Source organism: Piliocolobus tephrosceles, chromosome 1 (genome assembly GCF_002776525.5).
Source record: "Piliocolobus tephrosceles isolate RC106 chromosome 1, ASM277652v3, whole genome shotgun sequence".
Taxonomy (NCBI): domain Eukaryota; kingdom Metazoa; phylum Chordata; class Mammalia; order Primates; family Cercopithecidae; genus Piliocolobus; species Piliocolobus tephrosceles.
This window is the reverse complement of record NC_045434.1, coordinates 147,862,278-147,876,020: the sequence shown is the minus strand read 5'-3', so window position 1 is coordinate 147,876,020 and position 13,743 is coordinate 147,862,278. Positions and strand designations below refer to the sequence as shown.

Here is a 13,743-nt window from a genome sequence, read left to right as displayed (position 1 = left end):
TCTCTGTTCTACGCTTTTTATTTATTAAGATTAATTAAGGTATAATTTCAATTTCTCTGCTATAATGACACATCTGTTATTTCATTTTTCCATATTTTCCTTCAAGTTTTTGAACCTATTATTAGTGACTACTTTAAATGTCCAATCTGCTGTTTTCAACATCTGAATTAGCTCAGTATTTGTTTCTCTTTCATCTTGAGTACAGAGCACATTTTTCTGTTTCTTCATGTATCAATTAATTTTTATCAAAAGTTAGAGATTATATATTATGTGTTATAGGAAATCTTTATCATGTCATCTTCCTTTAAAGAATGTTGAGGTTTTGTTATGTTTGTTTGTTTTTGTTTCATTTTTGGCGGGCAGTTGCATTTCTGGTGGATATATTTCAATCAAATCAGTCTTGATTTGATATTTTGTTAGGCTGAATCTATTTCAGTTTGAACTTAGCCTCTTGGCATACCTCTTTTTTTTGGGCGGGGTGGGGAGACGGAGTCTTGCTGTCTCGCCCAGGCTGGAGTGCAGTGGTGCAATCTCGGCTCACTGCAAGCTCCGCCTCCCGGGTTCACGCCATTCTCCTGCCTCAGTCTCCCGAGTAGCTGAGACTACAGGCGCCCGCCACCACGCCCGTCTAATTTGTTGTATTTTTAGTGGAGACGGGGTTTCACTGTGTTAGCCAGGATGACCTCGATCTCCTGACCTCGTGATCCGCCCGCCTCGACCTCCCAAAGTGCTGGGATTACAGGCGTGAGCCACGGCACCCAGCTGCCTCTTGGCATACTCTTATTCTAGCATGTGGTTCACACTCCTGGACATGGTGCTTACTCCTACAGTATGGTTTTTTGATATGTCACCTGAATTCTCAAGCCTTACTGAGAGACTCAGTAAAGTCTCTTCATTCAGCTGACAGGAGTTCCAAAATCCTCCAGTACTGCATGACCTCCAGTATCACCACCATTCACCTTTTAGCCATAAATCAGGTGATCTTTTCTAGATCTTCCAGAGTCTTTCTCCGTGCTTATGCAGCCCAGCTCAAGGATTCGTGATGGATCTCCATGCAGATTTCTGCAGTGTCCTCTTTGTGTAGCTGCTGCTTCTCAGTTTCCCTGCTCCACAAATACAGCCACTTCATAATATCAGAACTCTCATTTACACTCTTAACTCAGTGAGACTTCCTATTGTGCTTTGTGGCAGAAAAGTATTTCAGCAGAAAACCATGGAATCACACAATATCCCATGATTGCCATGGGATATTGTGTGACAGCTCTTTGCTCATGTTCTTCAGTGCTTGAGAACAGTTACTTCATATGTTTTGTTCCATTTTGTAGATTTTATTTGCAAATAGAGAAAGTCTATATAAGTTGTTCTGTCATGCCCATATCTACTTTTGCATTGCTTCCAAAATGATCTGAATGAAACAAAAATCCATGCTATCAGTGCTCACTTTAACACTTACTATTGTCATTCATTGCCTACATAATGACATTCAAACTCCTAAATAAGAGACTCAAGATTCCTTAATTTATGACTTTTTCTGGAATCACTTTCCATACTCTTTTCCTGTAGTTTCTGCCTGTTCAACCCTAATGGTTTGCAGTGTAATGTGCATGAGAATCATATAGTAACTATATGTTTAAAATGAATATTTCCCTTTCTACTTTACTCACATTTAACTTGGTACATCTAGGGTATTCTAGGAATCTAAAGTTTTAACAAACAACCTAGGAATTTTGATGTAAGCAATCTAACTCTACATATTGAGGATTACTGTTCAAGCGTGGCAACTCAAATTATGGTCATATGATCAGTAGCATCCATCTCAACTAAAAGATTTCAGAAATGCTGCTCTCATTTCCTATCCAGCCATATTCAACCAGTACTATTCAGGGTTTCTAGAGAAACTTAACCAATAGGATTGGCGGATCTATCTATCTATCTATCTATCTATCTATCTAGAGACATATTTATTATAGGAACTAGCTCACACTATTATGAAGCTCAAAAGTCCCACGATCTTCCATCTGTAAGCTGGAGAATCAGGAAAGCTGTTAGTATGATTTGGTCCATGTCCAAAGACTTGAGAACCAGGGGAGCCTATGGTGTAAATCCTAGTCTGAGTCTAAAGGCCCTAGAACAAGGATCAGTGATGTCTGAGGTCAGAATATGGATGTCTCAGCTCAAATATAAGCAAATTCACCTTCCCTCTACCTTATAGTTCTATTCAGGCCTTCCAAAGATTAGATGATGTCCACCCATATTGGTGAGGGTGATCTTCTTTACTCAGTCTACTAATGAAAATGCTGGCAGGGCATGGAGCCTCATGCCTGTAATCCCATCACTTTGGGAGGCTGAGGCAGGTGGATCATTTGAGCTCAGGAGTTTGAAACTAACAGGGTGAAATCCTGTCTCTACTAAAAATACAAAAATTAGCCTGGTGTGGTGGTGCATGCCTATAGTCCCAGCTACTTGGGAGGCTAAGGTGGGAGAATCATTTGAAGCCGGGAGGTGGAGGTTGCAGTGAGCCAAGATTGTGCCACTGCACTCCAGCTCAGCAATAGAGCAAGACCCTGTCTCAAAAACAAACAAATAAAAAAACTAATGCCTTCTGAAAATACCCTCACAAACACCCAGAAATAATGTTTTACTAGCTATCTAGGCATCCCTTAACCCAGTCAAGTTGACACCTAAAATTAAGCATCACAACCAGAATGTATATGTTTTTAGAAATCCCAGCTGATGTATTTGTAGACTAAAGTTTGAAGATCACCATTTTAGATAACTCCATTCTTTAGGCCAAACAGTTCTACACGTCTTTATTTTCATTCTTATAATTTCTTCTGCTTAAATATGTTTTAATTTCTTTTCCTGGTGCAAAATTATTGCTTATTTAAAACCAAGATAAATTGAGTTTTCTTGAACTCGCAGACAGATATTATTGCACTCTCTGTTGGGTTTCAATTATTAAGTTTACATTACATTTTATTATAGCACTTATAATTATTTATTTGCATATTTCAAATGTTGGTCTGTGAACTTTGGACACTGGGACTGAGACTTTTTCTTTGATTCCTCAGTATATGGGGCCTGTAAAGGAACCTTAAGAAATATTTGGAAATTAATGAGTGTCCAAACATTAGAGGAAACTACTTGACATCTATTGATATTATATAGCTTAAGAAAGACTGTCAGCTTAGAAGCTAGACTACTTCTGTTCATAGCTCAGTTATGAGACTTGCTAATTATGCATATTTAGGCAAATTGAGTTTTCCTTCTGCTCCTCAATTTTCTAACCTCTAAAATGAAGCAGATGGAATTATCTATTTTATTGTGTAGTTTAGAGTTTTAAGGAAACAAATCATATGCAGTACTTAGCAAAATACCTAGCATATAGTAAATACTTAATAAAAATTAACCATTATTATTGTTGAACTCGAATTTCAACATTTATTGGAAACTAACATGTTTTTCATTTTGCATAGAAAAATTAAAAGAAATGGATTGGATTTTCTGGATTATTACCTTCTAAAGAGATGAGAAAGGGTAATCCTAACTATATCAAAGAAATGATGTCTATACTTAGATCAATGGACTCCAAACATCTTTTATCATGTACTCTATAAAATTAGCACCCCCAAACACATACATGTGTTCATAAATTATATACATTAACAAAAAAAATTAGTTAATAGCTTAAGACAAAATCTACTCTTTGGAAAACAATCAGTGTTAAAGTTTGTAGCTATACATTTATATTTCAAATAGCCTTTCTGATAATATAAAATATTTTGATAAGTTTATTACAAATATGATTAGATTAGAACATTGATTTATATGGAGCTCAGATTGGTAGAAAAAAGTACCAGCTTTTTCTTTGCTGCTTCTTACCTTAGTAATATATATGTTGTATATTTTCTTCACAGGACTCTCTTAAAGATATCTGCCAATTTTGTCTATTGAGTTAAAGTGTCTATTCAGTTAAAATTTGATATTAAAATTTATAAACCCACTTACTTTGGCTCACATAAGCTATGGCATATCCCCAATAACTAAAAATTAAAAAAAGAAGTGAAAGAGAGGCAGCTCTCTGTCCTTTCCTATGTAGAATTTTAAGTATTTATATATTATACTTGGGTACTATATGTGACACATGACTAGCTGATATATGAACTGAAACCGCCAGTGTAAATTTACATGCTAAACATGAATGAAACTGCATTCATCTTTATATATAAATGTATATAAGTAGATTTTCTAATTCTTTTTGTACCTAATGAATTTTATTACAAGATTCCTGTCACATTTATAATCCCTCCATAGGGCATACTTCTTTAGGTGGTATCTAAATTGTATTCCTAAAATGAAACACAAGACTTTGGGGAAAAAAGTGAGACCTCTGATATAGTTTAGAAGATCTTAATTGAGAAACCTAATGAACAAAATCCTATTAGCCCATCTAATTTAGCCTTACATGTAACTCTCATTCAATACGCAGACAAGTCACTTAATGAAATTTCTTTCATGAGAAAGAAGTAACATTTTGATTCATTAACTTTTTTTAACATTTCATATGATAAAGGCAGATATTGAATGGTAATGGTCATTTATCCCATCCTATATATTTCTTACAAGATCTAATTCCAATCATTCAGAAACAGAACTCATTTTATATATGTGTTACAAAGGGGAAGGACCCGAATGGGGGAAAAAATCGAACTAAACCTATGTTGCCTGGCTTACCAGACCTAAGTATTTTTTGTTACATAACTGTGCCCATCAGAAAACTCTGTGTTTTCTATCGGTGGCGATTCATAGCCTGAATCATTGTATTAATATCTTTTATCTTGACTTTTTTATTCCTCCTTAGCACATATACTTGATTGCAAAGTTGAAATTTTGTTTTCAACTATCCTGAAACTAAGACCCTAAGTAAGTGTTTCATAGTTTCTAAATGCTATCGATTTAGACCAAGGTTCCACAGCCTTGGTACTACTGACAGTTTATATTGGGTAATTCTTTGCTGTGGGAGGCTATCCTGTGCATTAAAAAAATGTTTAGCAGCATCCCTGTCCTCTGTTCTCTAGATGACAGCAGCCACTTCCCTCATGCCAATTGTGAGTACCAATAATATCTCCAGATATCACCCCTGAGAGGCAAGAATCACTCCCAGTTGAGAACCACTGATTTAGAAGACAGATTACAATGTTTATTAACTTAAATGGATTTTAAGTGACTTTTTCATTTGCACAAATAAAGGTTCCTGATTAAAGATTGCATTTTCCCTAAACAGGAATTTGACAAGACAGTAATAAGAAGAAGTATTTCGAAGAAGAAAAAAAAAAAACTCAAAAAAAAAAAAAAAAAGAATCCCACTTTTTTGCATATTTAACTAAATTCTCTAGTTAATGAAGACTTTTAAACACTTTAATAGTAGATTTTCACTTAAGAAACTAGAGAAAATTTTTACTCATAAATTAGAGCAATCATTAATAGCTTGTTTATATGCACATTTCCTTTTAGTAATGAAATATTTCATAGTCTCTTTCTAAATGAACATATTCTCAATAAAATCTTTATAGGATCCTAGCTGAAGATGGTAATTTGTAATTTATGCTTCAATTCTTATACCAGACAGTAGTATTTCCTGGAAAACCTTCCCTGATCCCTCCCAAGTGTGGGTTAGGTATTGCTGCATTGTACTCTCTTAGCACACGTACTTACTATACTGTGTCTGCTACTGTATATTATTACTTAGCTAAATCTTTATATTTTCCTCTATATTAAGGGTCATAATCCTACATATTTTTAAGGATGACATAAGTAAAGGAAAGTGTTGGATAATACAGCAGACAATGATAAATGGGAACTTAAACTCAAGACTGAATATTTTTGAGACATGAAAGAGTGGCAAAGACTGTGGTAACGTAGAAAACATACGCCTCATGTAAAGGGAATGGTCACTCTTCAGCTTCGGTTAATCATTGTCATGTAAAAATGTAGACTCATTATTTCCCTAAATTTCAGAGAATCATAAATGATGTGAAGTTTCCTAATATTTAAATGTTGGCCATTAATGCAGATTTTTAGTTATAAATACTCTACAGGCTAAGCCATATATATTTCCATTCCTCTTGTAGCCTGTTTGTAATCTCTGATAGTAATTATGAGCATCATCAAGGCAGAGATCAGATCTAAGTTGCTTATCATCTTATTCTGAGTGCTTAGGACAACCCTTTATGTACACACATTAATAAATCTATGTTTTATAAGTGAAGAATGAACTTATAGTTCTATGGTAACTGGGGAGAAGAAAAGTATTTCAAGGGAGGTAGAATCAGGTTGACAATGGGCAAAATAGTGTCCTATTTGGACCACTAGAATAGGAAATTGTCAGCTATCTCTTTAAGGGATATTTTAGTAAATTCTGGGGAGAAGAGGATATAAAACTGGGGTTGAAAATAAATCGAGTTAGGGAAATAGAGGCTATAAACATTAATTTCTCTTCCAAAAAGTATAAGATTGGGCAATATTTGAGGAATGGCCAGATCAGGAAGGTTACTGAAACAGCATTATCCTATCTTTTTAAACTCTTTCTCCTTGTATAAACATAAAAGTTCAGAGTTTGTTTAAATATTATTTTTAAACTTTAAAATATATATTACGTTATAGCTAAAAACAAATTTTAAAAATTAGAATATCCATTATGCCTTTTCAAGTAGCAGGTATTTACTTCCCCCACCCCACTGCAATAGCTAGAGATTCTTATTATCCTCTTCCTGTTAAATCATCACTATATTATTAAATGAGAGATGATTTAAGGATGTTCAAGGGCCAACTGGAAGCATGCTGCAGGGAGAAAGGCATTATGGAAAATGAGAAAATAGAAGAGGGAAGGTTGGCAGAGGTGAGGGTAAAAAATTGGTCTAAAGCAAGAGTACAGATACTCAATCTAAGAGTGTGTTACTTCTCTCTTTTTCCTTTTTTCCCCAAAATTTCAAGCAAAGTCAAGTATTTCCACCACACTGAAACTCTTAAAAACTGATATCTTTTGTGAAAATAAATCCAAAATTATTTCAACAAGAGACATATAGGTATGAACCTTTGTGAGTGAGCAGTTATTTTCATACTGATTAATGGATACTTTCACTGGGGATGTCTATGATGCATGAGGCAGCTCTAGTCCATTAAATTTTAATGCCTGGAACTAAGTACATTTCATACTGAAGCCCTGAATAGTTCCTTGTCCTAAAGGAAAACTTAATAATATTCTTCAACGCCTCCAAAATTGCTTTTTTAAAAAACTTTTTTCCTTAAAAAACACATAAACTTTAACAATTGCTATGCTGATGAAGAAAAAATATACTTAGAGAAACATATTTTAAAAACATTTATTTATATGTCCCCATTTTATACCCAGAAACTTAGTTTTCTTTCCAAACCAAGTTCAGCTCCTTCTTGGAGTTTGTTATGACACTTCAGAGAATATTAAAGGTGAATAAGATATTACAGAAAAGAATTTGGTCCAACTCTGTAACCCTACAGGTAAAGAAATGTAAGTATTTTATGACTAAACATTTCTTGGGACAGAGTGGGCTAAGTCATAAGGTGAATATTCTCATAGAGGTAGGCCAGTCTTGGGGGTGATACATTTAATATGAATATAAGCTTACACCTGTAAGTACCTTGAGTTTATAAGCATTTGCACATACATTATGTCATTTGATGTTTATTACAAACTTGTAAGATAAGTAAGGTAGGTATTATATTTCTTTTTATACAAATGAGGAATATAAAGTCAGGGCTTATACACGAAAGACAAATTATTAGTAGTTGAAGGATAATGGGGGGAGGGGGAAATAACATGTTGTATTAAGAAAAGCATAATATTAAAAATCAGAAGACCTGATTGCAAATCCCAGTTCAGTCTCAATTTAAAGTTACATTAAAGAAACACATTTTATGCTATGGAATGTTAATTGGGTTCTCTAAAAAGTGGTCTCTGTAAAGAATATAGGAGTACAAGAGATTTATTTAAAGGTGACACCTGTGAAAGGAAAAGGAAGGAAACAGAATTGGTTATGGGGTGCTGTCAGATCCCAATACAGATCTGCTAAAATCTCTGCCAGCCCATTGAGGAGCTCCAGAGGAAAAATTGCCTATGAAAGGAGTGCCACATGGGGTAAAAATGTTGAGTCCCTTCTTTTACCACCACCTTACTCAGTCATTGACTGGGAGTAAGGGCCACCCTGAGAAGAGACTGACCACAGCTCTAACACTGCAGTGGATCTTGAAATAACAGAAAGCTGCCAGCGAACCACCATCCTGCCATACTCTTCATAAAGAGAGGTCTCAGTGACATATCTATTTCTGCCACACGTGAGGAAATGCTCATGATTCCACAATATATGAAAAAAGGAAATTACCTATATGGAGAATTAGATCAATAGTGTACATAATAACAATTATTATGTGTCAAGCATTTTACTAAACGCATTACAACACTATCTGATTTAATCCTCACAACAATGCTATGAGAATGATACAATTGTATCTTCATTTTACAGACAAAAACTTGACAGCTCAAAAGGTTAAGAAACATGTCACAAATGTAGGAAGTGCCCATCAATATGGAAACACGAGTTTGCTTTGCTGGGGTAGCTTGTGCTCCATCTAGTTGCACAAACATACATACATAGGACAGACAATGGAAGGGAAAGGTACACACATAAATAATAGTGATTATGTGGTAGTACTGTGGGTTATTGAATTATTTATTCATTTTCTTTGTTTTTTACATTTTCTTCTCAGAGGTATTCTGGTTGTCTGTTGAGGCATAACAAACTATCCCAAACTTGGTCCTCTAACAAAACTATTTTCTTATTCTCATGGATTCTTAGTTCAAAAATTCAGACAGGATGCTGTGTGGATGGCTTGATTCTGTTCCACAATGTTTAGAGCCTCACCTGAGAAAATGTGAATGAATGGGTTTATTCATCAGCTGGTAGACTGGAATTCTCTGGAGGTTTAACACACTGACTGGGATAACTGGAAGGCTGAACTTAGCTAGAACAGTTGATAGGAGAGCCTTCATGAGCGATGTACCTTCTCCATGTGGACTGCATTTTTCTTATACCATGGCTGACACAGGTTAGTCAGATTTGTTACATGGTAGATCAGGGCTCGCAAAGTGTGTTTTTCAGCAAACAGGAAGGAAGCCGTGTGGTCTTCTATGCCCTAGCCTTAGAAAAGAAACACTCTGCTCCATGCTATTGGTCACAATCCACCCAGGTTCAAGGGGAAGGGACACTGAAAGCAAATATCTGTGGGTAGAGTATAGATGAATGCTCATAAAACCACCAGAAAGTATATTTTGTCCATAATCAGAAGAAAGTACATTTTTATACATTATTTTCTATATTGAAATAGAGTTGAAAATTTTTTTTGTTAATAAATACATTTTAAAAATGAATGTGATACGGTAGTAGAGGATTTGAGCTCTGTGATACAGTGGTCGCTTATCTTGACTTTATCCATAGCAATAATCACAGAGCTAACAACAAAGCAGTATATTAAGTAAGCATTGTTTTAGAGTTTTATGGGTAGTACAGAGTTGCATTTACTACCATTACAACATGTTTTTATCCATTTACATACATTTTGAGAGATCTATTCTCCCTCAAATTCTATTTCTCAAGGATATAGCTGGAGTGCTTTTTTGTCTAAGCCTCGTTCTTCCGCACATGGATTTTCTTCTGTTTAAAAATAATAAATATGATACACACAAATACTCAAAGAGCGTATCTATCTCACACTTATAGGATGCTTCTGTGTGTCACATTGAATAATAATGCTTTAAATTTAGCTAGAGAGTACATAAAGGAAACTTGCCAGTTCCCACAAGACTCTTCTCTAAGCAAGTCTTAATAGACATTCTTTTAAAAACATTGCCATTAGATGTTTGTTATATATGGTAAACTGCAAGCAATAAATGAGATCAAACTTAGAGTATTAGAAATGTGCCCAATATTTGCATTTTACAGGAAATTTTTTTCCAGGAGGTGTACCATATTGCTGACTCTTAAAATTATTCCATTAGGACAAAATATTCCTGTAGATAAGAGGCTTATCAGTTAAATACAACAAAAGTATGTCCTCTCAAGTTTTTTTCCTTGAGACTGGATCAGGAAAACCACTATGGAAATTCAGAAGTGAAGTACTGACTTTGGAGTCCAACAGATCTGGGTTTGCATCTACCTTTAACACTTACAAACTAAGGTTCAGTTAGCACTTTAAATTCTTTGAGCCTGAGTGACACCGGCTATAAAATAGGGTTAATAATTATTTTCTCTCATAAGTAAATTGTGAAGCTTAAGTGAGAGGATATATATAGAACACTTTTCATGGAACTTGACTCATAGTAAGCAATTTATATGCAGCAATTACTGATTTATGTTTATTATCTTTAGCATAGCTGCAGAAGATAAAAGTTTTATTTTGGTAGTATTCAGTTAAAAAGTATTTAGACCAATTAGAGGTCAATCGTGAGAAATCCAACCAAGGTATGAAAGGATAAATTATTACTCTTAACTTTTGACCTTACCATTTGCCCTTCTGAAGGAATCTTAATATACTTTTAAAAAATTCCACAAATATTGACTGAATAAGGAGAAAATACAAAGATACTTGAGGAAAGGATAAATGTGTGTTTACTAAAACTGCCTAACAGATAAATGTTTCACATGCTCTGTGATTTATATAACATTTATTTTAATTGAGCCTAGTACAGCACTTGGCATAAAATAGACATTCATTAATAAATATTTGTTGAATAAAACAGTATCCCTCTTTCTACTGATTTATACAAGTTATTTATGTATTAAATATGTAAACCATTTGTCAGTTTTATATGTTGTGAATATTTCTCCAACTCATCACTTGCCTTATTGTTTTTAACACTTTAATTTGCTCAAATCTATCATATTTTCTCTCTATTTTAAAATATAACTTTATGCTTAAAAAGATCTTCCCTACTACTCTGCATTTAAATTTACGACCATCTGCAGGGAAAATGTTTTAAGGCAGTGTTTTTCCTATTTATCTCAAGACTACTCGTGCCTTTATCCTTCACTAAGGTTATTGGTAAAGTGAGAGTTAACTCCTGTGAACTGTTTTCTCTGGAGGAGGAATTCTCAGTTTCTGGCAGTCTATCCATGGCTAAACTAGTAGACTTTTCTCATTTCCAGTACTGGTACAGCCTTTTTCCATGTTTTATTCCTTTGTTTGTTTCAGTGCCTAACTCATGAAGCAGAGGGAGTGGAGTTAGAAGGAGGAGGTAAAGGGAAAGGGGAAAGAGAAGCTAAGTGATGAAATCAAATCAATATTTTATTTGGAAGTACCATTCATTGAGATTATACTGAGCCGCAGACTCTCATGTCCAATAATAACAAATTGTATTGAGTATTGTGGTGCCAGGTACCTTTTAATTGCTTCACAAGTATTATCAGAACAATTTTAAGGTGGATATAATTACTCTTTTCTTTTTATATAATCAAGAAAATTTGCAAAGAGGGGCGACAGACCTGCTCCAGTTCACATAGTCATTGTCAGAGCTGAAATTCTAATTAGGGAGGCTAATTCTATGACCTGCATCTTAACCCTGCATTATATGCAGCTCAAATTTAACATGTGAAAATGAAACATTTTACTTCTGCCTCAAAATCTGCTTCTTCCTGGTTCTTCCCTATCTCTCTCTCATTTTATTTCCCTATTACTTATTGCACTTGGAAAAAAATCCAAATACCCCATACCATGGCCTAGAAGGTTCTGCAAGATTATACATCTTTGACCTCATCTTGAAAACTTCTTTTCATTTGTTTAACCATTCACTCAACGTTGGTCTTGTTGCTGGTCTTCAAACACAACAAACTTATATCTGTCTTAAACTTTTGCACTATTTTTCATATTTTAATGCTTATCCTTGAAATTGTGACTTTCTGCCATTTACATTTATCTAAAAGGTCACCTCTGCAATGAAGCTTTCCCTGATTAACCAGTTTAAAATAGTCATCTAATCATTTGTCTGTTTTTGTCTCATAGCAGTTGATACTTTTAAGCTACTGTATAGCAATTTCTTATTTGTTTACTTTTTGTCTCTTCATTCACATAAATATAGTAAAATATAAGCTCTGTGAGAGCAGGGATTTCACTATCTTTACTCACTGCAGTGTCACCACTGCTCAGAAAAGAGTTTGATACACCAGATATGCTCAATAAATACGCGTTTGGCATATAAAGGGTGTATTGAAGAGAGAAATGCATCAAAACTGGATGTAGGAAAATGTATCTAATAGTATGGAGGATGGACTGCAGTGAGAAAAAGTATTTAGGAAGCTGCATAATATGGAGGATGATGCTAGAAATAAGGAGAAGAAATGTGAGAAGTATAAGTCAGTTAAAACCAGTAGAATTCTGAAACTGAGCTGAAGGGACTCTAGGTCCCTTGGAATAAAAAAGTGCCATTCATATAAGTAAGGAATGTTAGATGACAAGTCAGCCTGGGAAAATTATAAATGATAATTACAAGAACAATTTCGAATTTTGCATTTGAGATGCCATTAATAGGCAAAATATATGGGACTCAGACTTAGCAGAGAAGTCAGGACCAAAGCTGCATTTATTAGATTGTGTAAGAATTACCAAAGTGGGATTTAGGAATGGGAAAGGAGCTTAGGGCTAAATTTCCAAATCATACACTTTTAGAAGACAGTCAGAAACAAAGAATAGGCAACAAAAAGGAATCAAAGAATGTATAGTTTTAGGAAAGCAAAGGAGACAAGAATTTTGAGAAGAGAGAGATGATCTAATCATAGAGAGAATGACTGCAAAGACACTGGTTTTGATAAATAGTTTACCTTTAGAAATTGAGGAAGTGATTTCAGGAGACTGGTGAGGTCCTTAATGCCTCAGGTGGAAGAAACAGTCATGGTGACTTCTCCTGGTAATACAATGCTAAGAGAAGCGGGAAATAATCTGCCTTAGTGAGGAGTAGTGTGAGAAAAGCAAGATTCAATGTAGAATAAGTATGATGAACTCATTTGAGATTTATGTGGAACTTGGGTATACCTACCTAAAGATTACTAAAGAAATGAGATCGGAACTGTCAACAGATTCAATATCTTTTTTCAGAAGGTTGGAATATGAAGGCAAGAATAGAGATAAAATTAGCTTAGCTTCAGTGGGAAAAAAAAAACCTTTTTTTTTTTTTTATAACGGAGAAAACATAAGTTTATAGTTCAAGCATATAGAGCCAATGCAAGAAGAAAGGTTGAAGATGCAATATTTATTTCACTTTCTTGAGAAAGCAAGTAGAAAAGGGAGAAGATTTGGAAACTATAACATTAATTTTACTATTTGTAGCTCTTTACCAAAGGTTTTTCATTTTTTAGAACTTCTTGTAGGCCTTTATGTAGGTGTGACAGCATTAAAAAATCAAACTTTGTCTTTTAATGGTAAAGTTTTCTTAACAAACAGTATTTGATATTATATGTATGTAAGTCATAAATGCACTGGCCTGTCTTATGACTTTACCTTATTGCTACTTGGTGTGTTGATAGACCAAACATTATCGAAGTTGTGGTTTAAATTCCTACTTTGAGGCTTAAACATGGAAATCTTTGTATTATAAAGATTATATACAAAACAAAATTACAATATTGAATTACAAAATAAAAAGTCAATGAATGTTAATTG

The 13,743-nt window shown here is 34.4% G+C and overlaps 1 protein-coding gene across 1 annotated transcript in view; it reads left to right on the top strand.

The window, feature by feature from the left end:
- Nucleotides 1–13,743, top strand: part of TNNI3K (TNNI3 interacting kinase) — a 302,223-nt gene that overhangs the window by 17,941 nt on the left and 270,539 nt on the right. The gene's annotated exons all lie outside the window — the stretch shown is intronic.